Source organism: Lytechinus variegatus, chromosome 19 (genome assembly GCF_018143015.1).
Source record: "Lytechinus variegatus isolate NC3 chromosome 19, Lvar_3.0, whole genome shotgun sequence".
Classification (NCBI taxonomy): domain Eukaryota; kingdom Metazoa; phylum Echinodermata; class Echinoidea; order Temnopleuroida; family Toxopneustidae; genus Lytechinus; species Lytechinus variegatus.
The window spans coordinates 8,801,667-8,824,992 of NC_054758.1; the positions used below are offsets into that span (position 1 = coordinate 8,801,667).

The following is a 23,326-nucleotide window of genomic DNA, read 5'->3' on the forward strand; positions in this document are numbered from 1 at the left end:
GCGGCCATATTGGATTTTGCCAATTTGCGGAAAATGCTCAAGGTTACACGAGTGGCATCATTCAGATTCGTAATCAGCACCCTCGAATTGACAAGAAACCATCAAAAAAATATTGTATATATAAAAAAACATGGTTATGCCTCTTCTATCCTGGACTAATGTGCAGACCACACAGCGCAGCGCGCGTGGCCACGTACGTGCAATACGTACGAGAGCTAGCTACCGTTTACCGGCGGCCGGCGGGGGGCCGGGGCCAGCGCCACGTTCCAGTACCCAGACCCAGCGCTCGCAAGATCTTGAAGTTAAGAGTGACTGACCAGAATCAGAATGGCGACCTGGCAAATCTTATTAAAAGAATGGGACCATGAAGTCCTCATTGAAACTTTCGAAGGTGAGTTTCGTTTTTTTTCTTTGTAGCGTTTTACCTTGGTCTTTATAAATGTTAAACTTGAATGGCTGAAAATCAATTGGCCGACTCACAATCTACCGTTGTTCGTAGATTGTAGCCTAGGCCTACGACGTCATTGAAGTTAACGGTACCGTTAAGCGTTCGCCCGTGACAACCTGCCCTGCGCTGCCGGCACCGAGGGCCAACCTTTCCTGAGCCAGGCAGCTTTCGGGCCTAGGGCTATAGGCGCATGCCATTGATGCCCAGCGGGGGGGGGGGGGGTGGGGGAGAATTGGGCGGATAACCAATAATGTCAATACAAATTGGTATGTCTAAAACTAAATTAGCCATCACCATTTATGCACTTCATACAGTTTGATTCTAGGATTCTACTAGATCTAGATTATAGATCTAGGCCTAGGTCATTTGGGGTCAATAAACATAAAATATGTTGATTTTTTTTAAATGTTATAACTTAAACAATATATGGACCTAATTCATGAACTTGGACATAGTGGTAACCAAGTATTACTGATCATCCTGCATGAGTTTCCAGGTCACACGTTTAAGGTCAAAGGTAATTCAGGGTCAATATACTTAGAAAATGCTCATTTTTTAATGTTCATTACTTTAAAAGTATAAGGGCATATTTCATGAGGCTTAAAAGGTTATTAAGTATTGCTGATAATCTTGTATGAGTGTTAGGTCACATGATCTAGGTCAAAGATCATTAAGGGTCAAACTTTGTCCATGTTGGGGTGACATCACTGAAATCTTATTCTTAATCAAATATAACATTTTTAATTTTTGAAGAATATTTTGCAAGTAGGCCCTATATCCTTTTCACATAAATCAAGTATCAGCAAATGGACAAATGTGATCTCAGGTCAAAGTCAACATGCTATAATCATTATCACATGCATGTGTACTTTTTTCCGCTCTGTTTTACATGTAGTTGTTTTCAAAGTCAGCACTGCTGCAATAATGAATTATGTGATCAAGGCGAAACTGCCAGAGGGGATCCACTTGTTTATCATAAATGTGAAGTACTTTACATTTAAGCTTATTATTAATTTCTTTTCAAATATTTGTTTCTCCACAAACAGTAAATGGAATTGATGATGATAGTTTCTGGCTGTTGGAGAGCGAGGAAATTAAAGAGCTTATTCCAAAGATGGGACCTAGGCTAAGATTCATCAAAAAATTATCTGTACAGGTATAACTATTTTGTATTCTAGTTGTAAGGCCTGTGTATAGTTTAGGTAAATCCACCAAAATGCACCTAACACTATTCCAATTCATTGCTAGCTAATATGAATGGATATGCCCCATAACAGTTATGAGGTGGAGGATATGAAATGAAAATGTATTTTACAGGATAAATTTTGCGATTTACATGAAAATTTAATTTGATCGGGTACCCAAATAAAAATAAAATATCTGCATGTTTTTGTTTTTCAATTAAAACCTATTTCAGAGCATGGAATGGGTTGAAACTTTCAGGATATATTCTTTGTCTGTTATTAAGGATATCTAAGCTTTAAATTAGATAAATGCTGAAAGACAATTTTTTTCAAATTTAAAAGCAAGCATCGCCGAGAGAAGGCGCTGATATCCAAAATTTGAAGATTTGAAATGTTCTCAGAAGAGGTGGTTGGAAAAATATCTAGCGGTCTCTATGCTTCAGTAAGACTTTTATATCGAATTATATTTGATTATCAATCACATTGTTGACCCTTTACCAAAGCTATACACAGGCTTTAATCATCATTGATATTCAAAATATTAAATAAAAATATGTAATATGATGGGTAATTTTGAAACATTGCCTACCAGGTACATGTTTGTATTTTTTTTTCATTTGATTACAACTTTGCTGATATTCCTGAACTATTGAATTTGAATTTTAGAGTAAAATCTGTTTCAACCTAGAAAGATATGATGAGACCTTGTTGATATTAAGAAAATAAATAAAACCAAAAGAAAAACACATTAAAATATGAATAAGAATTAAATAAAGACAACAAAAGAAAACTTGATTCATGACTGAAAAAAATACAAATGATACATATAGTAAGATTTTAATAAATAACAGGAAACGGGAAAAATAAATTTCTGAAAAAGAAATAACAATAGTTCATTATCACTTTTAACAGTTAAGTTTATCCATATGTAGAATTTATATTTTTTCAACTGACAAAATTGCTTTCAAATAATTCTTGCCTCATCCCAAAGTGTATGTATCTCCAGGGATGTGTTTTGATTATTTAATAATTCATTTTGTTTTTCTCCAGTAACTGCTGCCAAAAATAATCAACATGTCATCTTTCATCTGCTGCAAATGTCTTTCTAAAATTCCTGGAGGAATTTCTGGGCTATTTTGCCACCTGAAAGTAGTCCATGGTATACTAATATCTACTTGCACAAAACTTGTTTGTGTAGAATGTAAGGAAATTTTGCGCCGTGGATCATCATACAAAAGGCACCTCATGTCATAAGGCATTTGCAACCCCCTACAGTTCACGCTGATGACCAGTGCCAAGCTAATAGAGTTCCTCATATTGACATATCTGACTTATCTAATGTAAGCAGTCATGGGGAATCAAGTGATGATGACTGTAATCGTGTTGAAATGAATGTAGATGCTGATATCGTTAATGACACTGAATATGATTCTCAAGAAAGCCTATCAGACCTTGTAGCTGCTTTTTAGCTCATTTACAAAGCATTTTAATTACTGTTAACTTGGAGTGTTATTGCCAAGAAATCATGGCTCTTGTAAGACTTTTAAACAATCACTGTTTAGAAAGGGAAACACCTTTAGTTGTTATTTGTATATTTTTTGTTTTATTGTTTATATTCAAAAGGAACTAGTACACCTTTTTTCAACAGGCTTTTTAAAAGGTTCAGCCTTAAGAAATTCATTATTTCTTTTTTATAACTCAATTTTGATCATTGTCATTTATAGAGCATACATGTAGTTGTTCAAGAATGCATGTTTCTTTGAAGACATTACAGGGGGAAACTACATTGATATAATTTTTTTTATTCTTTTGATCTTAGTTGTAATTGAGAACTGTTATTACCATCACCATGTGTAAACTGAATAAGTGTTATATGGTGTAACATGCCAGTAAATGGTTCATGGCCTTCTAGTTTTATAGAGCTCTGTGTGAAGTAATTACAATGGAGGAACCTTTATAGATTTGATAGTCATATTCTATTGTAATGACTTGTTTATTTGATTAAGATGCCAGAAAGATACAATGTTAGATTTTTCCGCACCCATTTTGCCCCCCCCCCAAAAAAAAAAGGTTAAAAACTGTCCAGTATTAATTGTGAACTCAATTATTAATATTTCAAAGTGTTTCCTATAAACTGTAAGAATGCTTAATGTTGATATCCCTCTCAAGAGGTCATGTCAAGTCTTTTAGATTAAAATGGGAGAACACCCGATTGCATTTTATGTGTAGAATAAACATAATTCAATGACACATTGCTCCCTATATAGATTAAAATTGCCATCAGTTCAGGCTACAATGGTAAGATATGCCAAGAATCCATCTCTGTCTATTGAGACTATAGCCTTAAAATGTAATTGATACCAATGTTAAGAGTGAAAGCACTTTTGTCAATAATTTTATAAAGACATAGGGAAACCAGAGGTTCAAAAGATATCAACAGTGTGTATGGGTATTCAATAAAGGGGACATTTCTGAATATATTTTAATTTTCAAATATGCAATACCCCAATACAATGAAATCATTTTAGAATACAATACTTTATTTTAAGATAATTTTTTCTGAAAGTTGCTTCGAACATGCAACCAATTTAAAATAAAAAACAAAAACAAAACGGGGTTGTATGTGATAGGGCATACATTTGTTTACAAACATGTGGAGGTAAAAGTTTACCATTCAATGAAAATATTCAATTATTCAATTGAATCATGTGATATTGATTACAAGAGAAAGTACTAGCCCCAGATTTACATTGGATACTGTGTACTAAGCCATTACAAGAATTTTGCATAATTGATAGAAATACAGAATACCGTATAGGTGGCACAAATATCTGAGAAGTCTTTATCTGGTGGTCACATGTGTCTATTGTAAACAAAAGCTTACAAGAAAGAGTTTTTGGTCTTCTACCCCCCCCCCCCCCCCGGTGATGGGGAGGTATGTCTTGAAATATGACACCGAGAGAGCAAAGGCCCATTTTCTTTATAAATATGTCTGATATAGTGATTAGATTTGATTTATGCTTATTTCAGATGTAAGTCATGGCATGTCACAGAAAATTCCAGATTTCTTTGTAGAGAAGTTGTAATGAACATATTGCAGCTTTATTAGTTTACCTTAAAAAAAGTTCAATGTAAGTTGGTTAATTAATTTTAAGAACTTAATTTCTTTTCTATCTGATGTTTTATTGTCAAGGGATGTTATTTCTTAAAATAAACACCAAATCATGTACATGGTTTCTTTGTCAAATATTTGACTTATTTATGCATTTTAATTTTCTATGCATGTTCACATAGTCAAATGTTGCCCCTCCCGTCTACATTTGGAAGGTAGTAATACACTAATTTAGCTAAAATTATTTGGGAAATATCTTGACACAATTAGAGTTTTTTTCAAAGGCAGTTTAACTATACTTATTACACCTGTATCATTTTATGTCACAATGGTTATGATTTTTTGCATGGTAATTTACAATGTAAACTATAATATTTTAGGCCTCAGGTATGTAGGTTGGTTTTGAAAATAGAAAATGAATTAATTGGGTTTTGTAGTTTACATAATGATTTGAATAATTGTGAAATTTACTTTTAGGTAAATATTACATAAAAGTTATGAAGTTCCTATTTAACATTACTTTTTACATAATTTCTGTAAAACATTCAAGTTAAGTAATATTTACACAATAAATTGGATTTTGTAGTTTACATAATGATTTACATAATATTTGTGAAATTTGCTTTTAGGTAAATATTACATAAAAGTTATGAAGTTCCTATTTAACATCACTTTTTACATAATTTCTGTAAAACATTCAAGTTAGGTAATATTTACACAATAAATTTGGTTTTGTAGTTTACATAATGATTTACATAATATTTGTGAAATTTGCTTTTAGGTAAATATTACATAAAAGTTATGGAGTTCCTATTTAACATCACTTTTTACATAATTTCTGTAAAACATTTTAATTAGGTAATATTTACACAATAAATTGGGTTTTGTAGTTTACATAATGATTTACATAATATTTGTGAAATTTACTGTTAGGTAAAAATTACATAAAAGTTATGGAGTTCCTATTTAACATCACTTTTTACATAATTTCTGTAAAACATTTTAATTAGGTAATATTTACACAATAAATTGGGTTTTGTAGTTTACATAATGATTTACATAATATTTGTGAAATTTACTGTTAGGTAAAAATTACACAGAAGTTATGGAGTTCCTATTTTACATCACTTTTTACATTTTTTCTGTAAACATTTCTCTGTGTGTAGAATTCAAATTCGTGATTTTGATTAGCGTTCGTGATTCTAGTTTGTTTCACACGTGCTAGAAATTCGTCAATAGCCTTATGTTACACTGAAATCATCATTTCAAATTACTTTTTTATCGTGTGAAATGGCGGCAAGTGACGGACAGCTATGTATAAGAGCGAGGTGGAGTTTCTCTTCATAAGAAAACACAAGGTTTAGCCTTACTGATAAAACTCGCCCTCTTCTGTTTGCAGCTACAATAGATATGTTCTGAACCTTTCTCCCCCCCCCCTCTCCCTCTCTCTCTCTCTCTCTCTGTCTGCCTCTCTCTCTCTTAATGTTCCCTACCTCTTGTATAGGATCAGAGGGATGTTTCATAAAGCTGTTCAGAGTGACTCTAAGAACGACTGGTGATCCTTTCTTGTGGTAAATGAAATTCACCATTAAAATTGTTCATTGCTGATTATTTAGCGCCTGAAAATGGTTCACCAGTCGTTCATAGAGTCGCTGTCAACTTATGATCAGCTTTATGAAACACCCAAACAGGTCAATTCCAATTCAGCCTGCCTTTACTTCTCTAACAGCACAAATGGTATCTCCATTTACCTATGATGCAAATTTACATGACAAATGTGTAAAATATTCTTCCATGGACGAATTAGTGATTAAGCTTCGAAACCTAACACCCCCAATGAATTGGATAAATAGAATAAAGTAAAGTTTAATCCAGGAATTGCGTATCTTGATGTATTTGGATTCAAATTCATGGTGGTTGTAGGTTGAAATGAATTGTGAATAGATATCTTTCTATCATATTTCCTATACCAGGCAAATAACATATTCTCTACTGAATTTACGAATCAGGTTGCCTATTTCCCCATTACGCGGGTCAAATTCCCATACAGCTACTCCTAAGACCGTTCCACGATTAAAATGATATCCTTGTAAATTTCCCTCGTTTTGGTTTTAAATCCACGGCTCATACATCTATAGTAGAAAACTACTGTATACAGAGATTCTCTGGCCTCAAGACGAAATCGCGACCGGCTTATTTTCACTGGTCATTTCCTCTTTTCTCCCCCTAAAGTAGGTCACATGCTATTGAATGGCCTGCTTCCTTGGGTCAGCTTCTTTAATCAATAATGACGATGCACTGGATGGCGAAAGGAAGCAAGTGACGGGATGATATTTCAGCAAAAAGAGACAAAAGTAATTATGTATACTAAACTAGATTACAGTTTAACGCCAACACAGTATGGTGGAATAAGAGGGTGTCGGTATCTTGTGCTAACTTTAATGAATTTTTTTTTTGTATATAGGTAGGTGTATTCAGGCAGAAATGTGAAGACCAGTTAATAACGCTTTATGAATGAATTATAACATTATCCTTAAACCCATTCCTTACTATCATAATTATGTATACTGCATAATAGGCTTAAAACATCCATGACACTGTAGTCTATTTGATAAATAATATTCGGTATTTGCGATCCGTTGCACACTTTCATACATCCTTTAGTTCTCTTTCTGCAGTGTTGTGGCTTTGTTTTAACATTAAAACGTGCTTTTACCGAAAATGGCGCTTCGCGCTTTCATATAATGATAATAGTAATAAAACCCCGTTCGCTTTGATCGCTCGTATTATACATGTATGTCGGGTTCTGCGCAAAGAAATGAGTCTATGCTTCAAAATTCTTGCGTAAAAGTCATGGGCAAATGAGCCATCTGTAATCAAATGATGTAGTTACTGCATCAAACAGGTCGATCCACATGTTACATGTTTTTTTTTTCGTTTTTTTTTCATTCAACGGTTACTGCGTTTGATAGAGGAAAAACTAAGTTAAAGGTGAAATATCAAACTTTTACTGCTTAGTTGTTACTTGCTTGCCTTTGCATTCCATGAAAGTGATATACCGGCAAATGCAAAGGCCAATCGACGGCATAAGCTTCCTGCATCTGTCAAAAAGCAACGATGGATTACACTACAGAGCGGAAGAAGTTTTCATGATTAAAAGCGACTGCTCCTGGGCGAATTCTTGCTTTGAATGAATTATTCATTCATTTCTGTGTATCCGAATTTATTATAATGAATGTAAAATAAAGAATATAGGTCACCTTGTAAGAACAGGCAGTGTTTTAAGTATGACTTAAGTCGCACTTAAATGCTGACGCGTACAAGATATGCAACGTGCAATCTTACTTATCAATACGCAGTAGTGCGCGTCCTCTTCGCATGATCTGACCAATGCGGTCATTTCCTTTTTACCGCCCGCAAATAGACATTTAAGTGTTACTCTAAGTCATACTTAAATCTTTGTGAAACACCCCGGGTAATATGGAAATAAATGGAATTATTTAAATTTCTATTAGAATATGTTTGTATACTTGTTGCAGCATTAAAGTGTTTAAACGATCAAAGCGAATGCCCTATTCCTCATCCCCGATGTATGATACCACTAATATACGTTAACATTTTTCTTAAGATCAAGAATGATCATGTCAGTTGAGACTGGTTTTCAAAGTAAATTGGTGAGCACAACATTGCTAAGGCAATTAAACTGGCAGTCGCTCATACAACGTGTCAATAACCAAGTAAAGGGCTTGACCATGAGTATCTCAAAAAAGTCCTTATTTTCAGACCCCCTCGGATACCTACACTAAATGCTCTAATATCTCCTCTTTGTGTACCCAAGCCTAAATCCGATACATGAAAAGATCTTTTCAATATCACGTTTCTTGTAAATGGAACAATCTCCTTCCCTTCCTTTGAGGTCCTTTTGTCTTTTAATTCAATTTTTTTTTCTTTTTAAGCTTTTTGACATGTTGTATAGTGGTTATTGTTTGTATTATTTTCCTTCTGTTTTTATCTCCTATTTTATGTATATGTTTTAATATCAAACTTGTGTTGATTTTTATTGCACTGCAAGGCCCATTTGCAAATCAGTTTGCTAACTGAAAGGGCAAACCTGTTGAAATAATACTTGAATGAATGAATAAAACAATTGAATAATTTTGGTAGCGTTAAATTGCTGTTGCATTTTTTTTCAATCTGTCATGTATTTTCCTTTATCTTTGTCTTCTTCGCCTATTACCCATTCCACCTCTCTCGTGCTCTTATGCTCCCTCTCTCTCTTTCTTTCCCATTATACCACTACTCTCTCTCCCTGTCTTTATCTTTGTCTTCTTCTTCGCCTATTACTCATTCACCTCTCTCGTGCTCTTATGCTCCCTCTCTCTCTTTCTTTCCCATTATACCACTACTCTCTCTCCTGTCTTTATCTTTGTCTTCTTCTTCGCCTATTACCCATTCCACCTCTCTCGTGCTCTTATGCTCCTCTCTCTCTTTCTTTCACATTATACCACTACTCTCTCTCCCTGTCTTTATCTTTGTCTTCTTCTTCGCCTATTACCCATTCCACCTCTCTCGTGCTCTTATGCTCCCTCTCTCTCTTTCTTTCCATTATACCACTACTCTCTCTCCCTGTCTTTATCGTTGTCTTCTTCTTCACCTATTACTCATTCCACCTCTCTCGTGCTCTTATGCTCCCTCTCTCTCTTTCTTTCCCATTATACCACTACTCTCTCTCCCTGTCTTTATCTTTGACCAGAAACAATAGTGCGTTTGTTATTAAGAAAGAAAACCAAGCTATTGCCCAGAAATGCAACACCCTTGTGGATCACGCTCTTGCAAACTTAGGCTTGCCACACTCTTCAATATTGTCACCCTCCGCATTCGATTGATTCCAATTTGACATTTTAGCCCCGTTGCGCACTTTAGAGTGAGGGATTAAACAATTGATCAATCAATTAACTACTGATATTTATGTTGAAAAAATCTCGCCAAAATGACTTTAATAAGCAGCCAATATCTGATTGTGTTAAAAGCTAATATGTTAAGCCACTAGAGACAGCTAAATCCGTAGTAGGTATTATATAGTTTCTGATCTAGGATGCATTAGTTACGTTGTCTTTGTGCTATTCGATCGCAGTATATTTGTCAAGATTTTGTTTTTATTGCTAAGAAAAAAAAGTGAAGTATGCTTCCCATAGTATCCAGTATTCCTGTTTTTAACAGGAGATATTTATTGATAATCAAGAATGTGATTATGTGTAGTAAGATATTGCAAATCACTACACGCACAAGCATGTATGAACTCACTTTGGTGCGGGGATGGGTAATTTTATATCCTATATATAGCTTGATTTCCACGTTTAATCAATTCTTCAAGCAATTTGCATGGCTTATAGCACCAAGGGGGTTGTCATATTCAATCACCAAGCTAAGATTTCCTAGGAATCTAGGTTTCGATAATTATTGATAATTAAAAATGTGATTATGTGTAGTAAGATATTCCATAGCACTACACGCACAAGCATGTATGAACTCACTTTGGTGCGGGGATGGGTAATTTTATATCCTATATATAGCTTGATTTCCACGTTTAATCCTTTCTTCAAGCAATTTGCAGGTCTTATAGCACCAAGGGGGTTGTCATATTCAATCACCAAGCTAAGATTTCCTAGGAATCTAGGTTTCGATAATTATTGATAATTAAAAATGTGATTTATGTGTAGTAAGATATTCCATATCACTACACGCACAAGCATGTATGAACTCACTTTGGTGCGGGGACAGGTAATTCTATATCCTATATATAGCTTGATTTCCACGTTTAATCAATTCTTCAAGCGATTTGCATGGCTTATGGCACCAAGGGGGTCGTCATATTCAATCACCAAGCTAAGATTTCCTAGGAATTAGGTTTCGATAATTATTGATAATTAAAAATGTGATTATGTGTAGTAAGATATTCCATATCACTACACGCACAAGCATGTATGAACTCACTTTGGTGCGGGGACAGGTAATTCTATATCCTATATATAGCTTGATTTCCACGTTTAATCAATTCTTCAAGCGATTTGCATGGCTTATGGCACCAAAGGGGTCGTCATATTCAATCACCAAGCTAAGATTTCCTAGGAATTTAGGTTTCCATAATTATTGATAATTAAAAATGTGATTATGTTTAGTAAGATATTCCAAATCACTCTACACGCACGAACATGTATGTATGTATTCACTTTGGTGGGTGGGATGGGTAATTTCAAATCCTATACATAGCTTGATTTCCACCTATAATCCATTCTTCAAGCAATAAGCATCGCTTAAAGCACCAAGGAAGTCGTCATATTCAATAACCAAGCTAACCTTTCCTAGGAATCTAGGTTTCCATGGCTGCCCCTTTGCACCTGGAAATTACTGGATTATGAAATAATCCCTCACTCTAAAGTGCGCAACGGGGCTAAAATGTCAAATGGGAATCAATCGAATGCGGAGGGTGAAAATATTGAAGAGTGTCGCAAGCTTAAGTTTGCAGCAGCGTGATCCACAAGGGTGTTGCATTTCTGGGCAATAGCTTGGTTTTCTTTCTTGTAATAACAAACGCAATATTGTTTCTGGTCAAGGGTAAAGAGAGGAGAGAGAGAGAGGGAGGGATATAATGGGGTAGAGATGGGGAGAGAGGGTGCATAAGAGAACGAGAGAGGTGGAATGAGAGATAAGGGAGGATGAAAAGAAAAATAAAGGAACAGGCATTACAGATTGAACAAAAATGCAACAACAGTTTAACGCTACCAAAATTATTTGATATCACTGGCTAGTAGTAAACTTGTATAGACACTCCAGGACAGCTTGTACGCTTTTTGGGAGAGTACTTCTTCAAGGTTCAAGGGCACTGTTCATTAGGTATAATAACAAATCGTTGTGATAAACGGGACACTGGAAGAGTAAGACGAAACGAACCAGAGAAAAATGGGAAAATATAGAGGGACAAGAATACCGATGGCGAATTACAAGCTTATAGACAGGACGCAGTACAAATCTAACTGTTGCATAATCATTCGAGTAAGTGATTAGGGGTGGAGGAAATCGAATTGGATATGGAAAGTTCATAAACTGTACAGAAATAGTTCTAGATGTAGTTCAAGTTCAAGTATTTCTTTTCCGAGATACGGTAATACGAAATACGGTAACTCAGTGAGACTAACACCGGGGAACGGTGTAGCAGTCGTCTACTGTAGATATGAAACAACCGTGGGTGTCAATGCATGATGAATGCGGTGTTAATATACACCGTTCGCTTTTCTGAGAGGAATAAGTAATCAAGTTTTGGGAATATTTCCTAGATCTTCAATACATCACCGAATGATGTGAAAATAGCAAACGGAAGGTGTTATTTAAAACATCGATGGGTGTTCGACCAACATCAGGAATTTAACAATAGTGTGAAATAGATGGTGTAGTTCTTTCAGAACAATGTATGGTGTAGTTTTAACTATCTATATTTACTTGGTATAGAAGCAGTCGGTCTTCATCTCAGGTGGTCTATTGGCATATGGTCTAAAATCGTTTGGTCTATTAATCTTTGTCGAATTATGGGAGTTAGACCAACTGCTATTTAGATAAATTGGTAGAAGAAGTGGATGGGAACGTTTTGGGTGAGACCAAATGGGAAATCAACAAAAGAAGTGTAGACAAATAGAATAGGCAGATTACCGTTATCATGATTATAACACCATTGTCTAGCACTGTACAGTTATCTTTGATAGATGTGGAACGGTATAGTGGATGTTATTTCCTTGAAACAAGACGGAGGGCGATTTATGCAGATTATAATAACAATCATAATAGGAATAAGAATAATAAATCATAGAATGCTTAATTTATTTATATCATGACTTGACAAGCGCACACAGATTACAAGAAATAACTTTCTTTTCGGAAAAAAGTTCGGAGAACCTTTAAATATCGATTGTAACGTGCATCAGCGCCTTGCTTCCTCGATATTCAAAAAGATCAATTTCGTCAATACCATTGATTTTCTAAAACTATGCACGTGGAATATACACACATGATTCATGTAGCTCTTCAATGCCAATTGATTTAGATTTCTCATTTTTTTTTCATCTTGGCCATGAAAGCAATGTAATACTGATAATACGACGTTGCTTGTATAGCGCATATCACTGTCCATTGGCGTCTCAGTGCGCTTGATAAGAAAATAGACAAAAGAAAGAGAGAGGATTAAAGGTATAATGTGGACTGTCTCAATCATGAAACCGCTTGAACAAATAAGTTTTGAGGCGACTTTTGAATGCAGAGCATTTAGATGTCTCTTTAATGGAAGAAGGGATCGTATTCCAAAGTTTAGGGGCAGCATAACAAAATGATCTCTCCCTATAGAACTTGGTCTGAACGATTGGACACTTAAGCAAATATCTCAGTGAAGATCTTAGATTACTTGAAGGGACATATCTTATTGATTTCTTACTGAGATATTCAGGGGCCAAATAATAAGACATTGATAGGAAAGAAATTTAAACTTTATGCGTGATTGGATCGGAGGCCAGTGTAACAGTTTCAGAACAGGGGTTATGTGAGAATACTTCTTAGTTCGGGTTATCAACCTTGAAGCTGAGTTCTGCATTACTTGGAGTCTAGTCAGCTGAGTATCAGCCATGTTGCAAAGCAAACTATTACAATAATCTGAACAAGTTTCTTTGTTTTTTAGAGTTCAAACAAGAACGAATTATTCAAAATCTATAGAGGGCAAACGAGTTAGATTTACACTTTTCTGAGACGAATTTGTCCAACGCCATATGCTGATCAAACATAACACCCAGAATTCAGGACGGGACACTTGGGAAATTGGAAACATCATTTATCTTAATCACGGGATGTTTCAATCTTCTATTACGAAATCGCGATGTTATGTGTAAAACCTCTGTTTTCTCGTTATTAAGTTTGAGACTAGTTAGAATTGATAATTGCCTTATTTCTTTTACACAATACTCTACCTGGTACATTGCCCTCTTACATGAAAATCACATGATTTGAAAGATACATATATCTGTGCGTCGTCAGCATAACACATCCCTGACAGTAATTGACCTTTATTACATCTCCCAACAGAGACGAAAACATTGTAAATAACATTGGACCGACTACCGAACCCTGGGGCTTACCTATATCAGACACATGTACTGATGACTCATATTCATCTATAACAACTTTCTGTTGCCCATTTTTAGACAGGATTCAAACCAACTGTAAGCAAGACCACAAATTCCAAACTTGTCCTTCAAACTAATGAATTAGTTTATACTTTCATTTGTATAATGGAACTAAATCCCCCTCACATCTGACCGAATGTATACTCGGATAAAGGGTGACGAATGGGAAAATGCATGAAATGCACGCGAAATCAACGAATTCAAATAAAATTATAGTCAAATCATGCGATCAGTAGTTATTGTCAAATTTTATCAACGAATGGTAAGCGAAGGATATCGATTTTTTGGTTCACGTCTTTGACTTAACTGCAGCCGAAGGCGAGCGTAGGGTTGATATAACACAGTAAGACAAAGGAACATTGAGCAATGGTCTGATATGGCGTGCGATTAGAAACGAAGACGAGGGAATAGATCGGGCGTTCGTGTACGTTTGTGTAATCATGTTGATTAGTTAAGGGTTCTTTCGAAATCGGCCCATTTTTTTCAAAAGTGCGATGAGGGACTATGTGTTACAATAACACACGAACGATTACCGCAGACTAATTAAGAGATGCAAATTCAAGTAGATGACCAACTATCTTTCAATTCGTCGGAGAATTTTATACATGTTCGAAATTTCCGTGCGAATTTGAAAAATCGGAACTGTAAGTCAGAATGTGTACGAACCCAAACACGAAGTATAAATATGATTTACTATCAGTTACCATTGGAAATGATTTGAAAAATGACTTTCGCCAGCCATTGCAAGGCACATATCTCAGACAATTCGGTCAGGTGTGAGGGTGCCTTACAGTGGTTTGAGAGGGGGAAAACATACCTGTTTTCCTATCATTGTGGTATGAATGTATTAAGTAGTTAATTAGTGTGTTACGATTCAAGTGCGCCTATATGTTAAGACTACACTGCTCTGAATATTTCATTATGGGTGATGAACCTGGCCAAAGTTGAGTAGTTGAGGACATGATATACAAGGCACCTTATTCATGTTACCTATTAAAGCATAAACAAAGAGCTTAAAAGTTTGTCTAAACGTTCAATCTCAGGTCATCCAAGAAAAGAAATATGAAAAGAAGTTTAATCATACCACTTTTTTCTGTTGATACTACATCTCTGTTTAGAATCGAACTCGGGATTTGATATTCTTGTCATCTTTAAAAATATACGTACATTTTCATTTTTACCAATGTTTGAAATGTCCTTGGGATTTGCTACCTCGTTATATTTTGAAGTTTATTATAAATAATCAATTTATATCATTTACGTAAGTGCATCTTTATTTCATCTGTAAAAGATATAATGTATACATACACGATCTGCTCACTCAAATGCCCAAATGAAGGAAAAAATCAATACTAATTGCAACGTATCTACGTCAAACAAGGGTCTTCCTATAAACTCCACCTACATTTCCGGCAATGTTTCAAAAATAATCACGATCGATTCATCTCCCTGAGAAATACGTAAAAATTTCATCAGTTTTCATTTTTTTTCTTCCTTTTTTAGCTATCCATATTTTTTTAAACATGTTTTATTTCCTTTTATCTTACTATGATTTACTTTCATATTTAATCTTTATTTTACTTTATGTGGATGTCTTTAAATCATATTTTCTTACTGTGTGTCTCTTCATATAATTTGTGTATTAAACGTTTGCCCTTTTTACTATATATATAATTGTTATTTTTTCTTCTAATCACGGGGCCGCTTAAAACCGATTTTTTTTCTAATTACAGGCAACTATCATGTATATTTGCACTATTTTCATTGTGGATAAGTTTAGTCAAACAAACAAATAATATTATCGCACATTATACTATCAGTGCATTCCGTAGGAAATATTTTATAGTAATCATTTTAACCGCAAATAAAATAACTAAAGCAACTCAGAAGGTTATTCTAAACCCTTTGCTTGAGGTATTGAAATAAAAATACAGTGTTCTTAAAAAATAACTTTCCAAGTGAACCAACCCTCAAATTAATACATTTCATCGAAAAAGAAGGGAGGGGTGGGTGAAGGACTGAAATGTAAATAAAGATTTTGAAGCTCAGATGCATGCATTTCAGTCCATCACAGGCGGAGCCGGTGATCAGTCATTCTTGAAAAGAAAAATAATAAATCAGGTTTTAATTCATGATGTGAAAAAAATAGGAGAGACAAGTGTGGTGTCAGGGGTTTGATGGGATGCATATCATTCCTCCGTTCAACTCAACATACACATATTGTTTGAAAGAAATTTAACTAAATTTGTACATATAACATGCGTTTAAGTCTGTTTAAGCTTTAATATTGAATACAAACATTGAATTTCATTTAAAATCAAATCAATTCAATTTTGTTTTTATTGCGGCCAAATAGAAAAAAGGGGGAAAAGTCTGTAGATTCATATTATTATACTAATATTATGCACATGTATCAGCAATTTCGTTTGTCTATCCAACTTTACAATGCTATTTCAGCAAGGTTTAAGTAATCAACAATTTGATAAGCAGAGAAGGTGACAAGCAATCAATACGAAAACAAAACAAAACAAAAATACATCGATCATCCCTCTCTCATTACCCCCCCCCCCCCCATCTTGCCATTCTTAATATCTTTCCTCCACCGCCATACTCCTCCATTACCCAGCTCAATGGACATGGATCCGTGCCATCCGATTGATCTTCGCGATGCCACCGTACCCTCAAGTATGGAAAACGACCCTCTTCTCGAATAACAGGGGTAATACTATACCCTCTTCTGCCACTCTTAATGCACACGGAGAGTGCACTAGCTTTCGATTTTTCACCGCCGTGCATTGTGAAATGGAAGGAAAATATTCCTCCATTCATATCTTTTTTGTTTTATTTTTTTCATTTTCTGATGATTTCGAATTCTATCATTCTAGATATTGTTTGATAGTTATTAATGAATTGGTGATATTTGTTTACAATTGTGATAATATTTTTTATTATTTTTTGTTTCATTCCGTTGATAATTAATCTATTCGTTTACCAGTTAAGTCACCAGCTGGCTCGCTAGTTACCTATTTATCTATTTATTTATGGAATTAAATCAATTCATACGGTGCAATTTTATAGCACGCTGAGTGTACATCATGAATATCACATTTATCTGAATAATTATTTATATGTCTGGCAAACTGTTTATCTGCTACTTAAGAAACAGATGAACAAGAACAATATGAACCAAAGCCATTGTTTTCAAAGACTGGCTCCTAATAATTACCGTTTTGAAATAGTGTTTCATATACATGTATCACAAAATTTCTAGATTATTTCTCTTGGAATAATTATGAGTACAGACCTGTTGATTTATGGATCGTTTTGAACAGTTGACCAAAATTATATCCAATTGAATTATATACCGCTATGATGTGTTAACCTATTAACTTGTTTTGTGAGAGCCAACACTCATAACTACTGAGAAATCCTATTGGAGAGTAACTGAACACTGGTTTATCATAATTGAACCTGGCGAGACCGGAATGATAGCCCAATTTCTCTCATGGAAATTTCCTGTTGATTTTTTTCAGACAAACTAAGTTTTATTATACCTTATACCCTGATTTTAAGTTCAAGCTTCTGTTTTTGTCTATTTATTCTTTTTATTTTCTGATAAGTTTTATTTACATAATTTCACAAAGTAATAATTGTCATTATACATTTAAAAAGGGGGCAAGAAGAAAGAAGGAATTTTTTTATGTATATAGCACCGGCAGGTACACGTAAATGCAGGTGAGCATTTCATGAAAGGACTTGTGGGATGTTTGATCCGACAAGTCTTATCTTATCCTACCGTTACCATAGTAACATTGCTCCTCAGCCAATCAAAATCAAGGAAAGTTGTCACTGAGATCTGAAAACCTGCTTGAGGAAAATTTTGATGACATGCTCTCTAGATCTTCTTTGAAAAAAATATCAATGAATGAAAGGTTATGACATAACTTTATATTTTTTCAAAATGTTTTCCTTGCGTTGTGTTACTCAAAGAACAGTCAGAATGAAGGTCGATGCGATACTGACTCAAGAGGAATCCTCTTCGAAAATTGATTGAAAAGGACATCGACCAAGAGTAACTGTACGCAAGAGCAAACACTGAATAGAATCGCCTTGCATGTAGAAATGATAAGCGGTCTCTACCTCCTCGCTTAAACACTTTTCATACCCGGCATCTTCCTTTTCTCATTTTACTTGCAGATCTCGGCCGCAGCCTTGTCTGACGTCATTCCCTAATGAGAAAAGCTTTGAAAAATCGTACAGCGCCGCCACCGTCAGCTTCTTACCATTATTACTACCGAGTCTTTTAAAGCTTGAAGTTATTTCTCTATGACTGACACTGGTAAATAAGCCTGTCGTCTGTGAGTATTACGCTACCATTTTCATGACTGGAGTCAATATACAGTACCAGAAAAGCATTATTTTCTCCTCCGGTTCCTTACAACTTCATCTGATTAACCGCGTCCTCCACGAGCAAATACAAAAAAAAACACAACCTTTTAGCTTCATTTCGGATCGAATTTGGTTTTGCGAACTCGCCGCTATATTTTCTATGAATACTACGGATGCAATTAGCTTATTGGATGCTGGCCGATGTGCATTGACTTCTTAATTGGTATATCATCTCAACAACGCGACGTTTACACTGAATTTTCTGATATAATGGATACATTTCGGCCGTTGGTTTCCAATTTCCTAGCTTTAAAGTGTGTTGGTGGTTATGAGTAATCGGAGGAAATCCATTTCCATTTTCGAGCGGGAATTTTAGATGACATTTGCCAACCCCAGCCGTAACACGGACGGCTTCTTCTCGCTCTCAAAGTGAATATCATGGTATCTGTCTTCATCTCATTAAAACCATCAACCAATTCAACGAATTCACTGGACTAAACTATTTGGAGATCAACATTCTACGCTCGGAAAGGTATGGTAACAATACATATAATCTAATTCTGTCGTATTTATACATGTATCCTGTTTTGATATAAAACAGTTTTTTTAAGGGGATGGATAGTATATTATGTATCTTTGTTACTGGTGAATCGATGATAAGGGGCATCATAAATTACGCGATATCATTCGTATGTTTTATGAATCTTTCATTTCTGTGCATGCTCTTTTCAATGTTTTTATTTTTTGTGGTTTTAACCCTAACAAAATTTCACCCCTGACAAGTTGGAAATAAACCATTTTCATTTCTATTTGTTAGCATCGTTATCGTGATCAATTTCAATGTGTTATTATTATTTTCCATTCGTTTATCTACTATTACAGTCAGCAGTGTGTCACTGTCATGGCTTTCTTAATTGTTTCTATCGCCTACTCTCCCATCATAACCCTTATGATATTTATATTGTCATATTTCAAGTTTATTAATCATAATGAACTAGGAGATTACAATATGCATAATATGCATACCATACTCTATCATCGTCATGCACACTCGTGGATAAAGGGTGAGGGGGGGGGTGCACCCAAATACTTCTGTTTTTCTTCGACAACAACTGTTATATGCAAGTAATCCTTTTTGTGTGGTTGACATATTTTAGGGGGCGGGGGAGGGTACTGGGAGATGTTTTCATCCCTTTCTCGCTAATGCATCCCGGTTGCATGACGTGACGTGAATCAATGATCCAAGCATTAAGCTCGTGTAAGTGAGTGATTCTGTTATTGTCTGAAGGAGAGGGCTACATGTATTTCACTTAAAATATGCAGGCAGAGTTGAATAAAGCGTTTACTTGCGTATTCACACTTTAGGATTTCGAAAGTGATAATCCTACATGTGCCAAAAGCAGTATGATAGCCACGAGATAACGTGTAAGTCACGTGGTCATGTACCTGATACACGTTACCTGAACTACTAGCAAACATGATATCCCACGTTTCTTTTCAGTCTACATGTTCAACGACTTCCACCTATTTGAAATCGCATGTTGGATAGCGGGTAATAACGCTACCAGGCACTCAATGTAAGCTAGTATTAATGTCCCACTAGCAGGGGCGTCGATCCAGGTTTCGTATTATGCCCAGAAAATTCGACGCGAGAAGCAAAAAATTACACACAACTACACAATTATTGCACGTAATGCACTCTGAGAAACCATGGACCTACCACTCAGAGTGGTAGGTCCATGGAGAAACTAATGATTTCCTATGTGTACTTGTATTATTATGCTCGGTTTAATGGTTTTATATAGTGCCATTATGATATTGAGGGTTGGAAAATCGATACGTTTTCCCGAATATTTTCAGGAGCGATCGCCCCCTGGATCGACGTCTCTGTGTACGTGTAAAAACGCGCATGTACATGAACGTACCTTAACCTAGAAGATTATAATCGAAATCAAGTGATTATCTCTAAACCCGTTACTTATCTTTAATCTAAACCTGATCCTTTATTATATTGGCTATGGATGTCATGAATGCTAATTTCATGTCATTTGTTCCTTCTTACCAAAAAAAGGCACATCAACGACGCAGACTCATGGGGAAGTTTCATAAGGCTGTTCATAAGTTACATGTGACAGTGACTTTAAGATCGAATGGTGATCCTTTCTTGTTCTAAATGATAGTCACCATTAATTGTTTGTTGGTGATTAATAAGAGTAAGAAAGATTCACCAGTCGTTCTTAAAGTTGCTTTTAAAGTCGCTCTCACCTTACTGACAGCTCTATGAAACACCCACTAGACCGACTGATAAGTCGCCATTTGAAGCAACGTTATAAATTTTCTCGATCTGGGGGAGCGTTTCATCAACATTTCGTCTGACATGTAGTCAGATCTGACAACTTTCCTTTGTTTTGATTGGCTAAGAGGCACTGTTACTATGGCAACTGTCGGGGAAAACGTCCAATGAGTCATTTTAATGAACCGCTCCCCTGGAGTCAGTTTTGCCAGTGAAAAAGTAGCATTGTTTTTTTATCCCATTTGTTTGTTTTTATTTATTCATTTATCTTTTATCATCTTTTCAGGTATTTATTTGGATGGAGATATATTCTCTATCGTGCTTATTGTTACCATAAGTCGGATATGAATGAGAAAATGTGAGCTTTCAATTAATTTTCATAGTATCGAGGCAGAATCAGAGAAAATGGCCAATGATTGCTCGTAATATGCCAACACGTTCGAATTATGATAAAGATATAACCCAACGGAAACAGGTGGGCGGCAATTTGCGGGTGTAGTCCCGTTCATTCATCGTGTTTATCGCTTCATGCAGCGCACGTGACTCTAGGCAGAATTTAAAAGATTTTGATCACTTCAGACAGAAGGAAAAAAGTTATTTGCATTATTTAGGTCGATTGTAAACATTCTCGAAATATTTTGAAATTAGTTATAATAATAATAATATGTCCATTTATATAGCGCAGTTACTATGTGCATATACTCCACTGCGCTTTGATACTTGGTATCATATTATTACCACGGCTGTAGCTGAGCCGCCATATTAATAGGCGCTAAAGCGTTCAAGGAAAAATCCTACCGGGTACCCATTCACCTCACCTGGGTCGAGTGCAGCACAATGTGGATAAATTTCTTGCTGAAGGAAATTACGCCATGGCTGGGATTCGAACCCACGACCCTCTGTTTCAAAGTCCGGAGACTAATCCACTGGGCCACAACGTTCCAATTAGTTTTGAATTATGAATTCCAAATTTATTTACGCGAGAAGAACTGACAATCTTTCGAACGAGTTAGTTATAGAAAGTATAATTCTTGAACAATATCAATATTTCCGTAAGGTTTTCCCACCTACTTCAATCGCAATAAGCCTATTTACACGTATATAATATACATATACTATATACTACTACCACTACTACTACTACTACTACTACTACTACTTCTTCTTCTTCTACTAGTACTACTACTACTACTACTACTACTACTATTACTTCTACTTCTACTACTACTACTACTACTACTACTACTACTACTACTTCTACTACTACTACTACCACTACTATACTACTATTATTCCTACTATTACCTCTACTGCTACTATTACTATTCAAAGAAAATACTTCTACTATTAATACTAATACTACTATTACTAGTAGAAAAGGTACTTCTACTAGTACTACTACTAATACTACTAATACTACTTCTGCTTCTAGTAGTAGTTAGGTATCATACTCTCAACGAATTGACACACACCCACCTTCTCACCATCTTGGTAAAACAAAAATAGGCATTTTACTCAATGTGTAATAACCCCGATCGTCAACCCATCACTATCTTATTGCACACCAAATGTACTTGTCATTTCGAATAAGTTCCATTAGACATCGTAGGGAAGGTTGCCATTGAACAGTATCACGTTTTGCAGTTACCCCCCCCCCCCCCCACTCCCCTCCTTTCATGCACATCCCGTCATAAAGAGACATGCTCACTAAGAATACGATTCGATGCAGTGGAAAAACTTGAATCACAATTTAAAGCCAGTTGACGTACTGCAAAACCCATGACATTGAGTACTGCATGCATAGTGTATGACGACTGCCACCAATAGTTCTCTCTCCCTCTCTTAGAAGTTATTGTACATCAATACCATCATCACATGGCCAATGACATTTGCTCCGGCGACAATTGTTCTGCTCTACATTCCACACACTAATTGAATGACAAACTTCAACCCTGGGCTTAACACTATACCATACCCGAAACCTAACTCTAAACCTAACACAAAACCCTAAACCCTAACCCTTTACATCTGATATGAAATTGAGCCCAGAGCAACTATCTATACCATCTCCATTGGTATTCTAAATGTTTGTGGAGGAATTTATCGTTGTCTCACTTGACAATGAGGAGATAATTTGAATTTAATTTTTCTCTTAATAAAATACAAGATAAATAGTGAGTGGATGACGTCATTAGTTTCCACATCTGCATGCCGGCCAGGATGTGAATATAACTGTTTTGTAAAATTAAGCAAAAGTTTAATTTGTCATAACTTCCTTATTTTCCGTCAGGTTTTCATGAGATTTTCAGTGTTATGCTTGTTTGATTTTTCTCTTTTTAGTCAAGTCAACTTTTTGTGGGGTGGACCTGACTTTGAAAAACTAAAGGGTGGTTAACGTTATACATGTATTTGGTGCAGTCCCCCCCCCCCCCCCCGCCCTCCCCTCAAAAAATAAACCAGCCAATAAACGAAACAAACAAACCATAATGAACCACAATGTCACACTGATTTTGCTGATATTGCAAACATTAGGTTGATCAGCGTCTCTGTTGTTGCTTTATCGGTGTGTTGGCTCAGTTGGTAGAGCGTCCGTCTCACAAACGGGAGGTCGGGGGTTCAAACCCCGGCCAAAAGACGTTAAAAGATGGGAGTTGCTGCTACCCTGTTTGGCGTTCAACA

The 23,326-nt window shown here is 35.6% G+C and overlaps 1 long non-coding RNA gene across 1 annotated transcript; it reads left to right on the top strand.

Moving 5' to 3' along the window:
• The first annotated feature begins 226 nt into the window (after positions 1–226).
• Positions 227–3,650, top strand: LOC121406127. The gene is made up of 3 exons (XR_005968755.1): positions 227–391; positions 1,495–1,604; positions 2,683–3,650. It is a non-coding gene; the product is annotated as an uncharacterized LOC121406127 (long non-coding RNA).
• Positions 3,651–23,326: the final 19,676 nt, after the last annotated feature.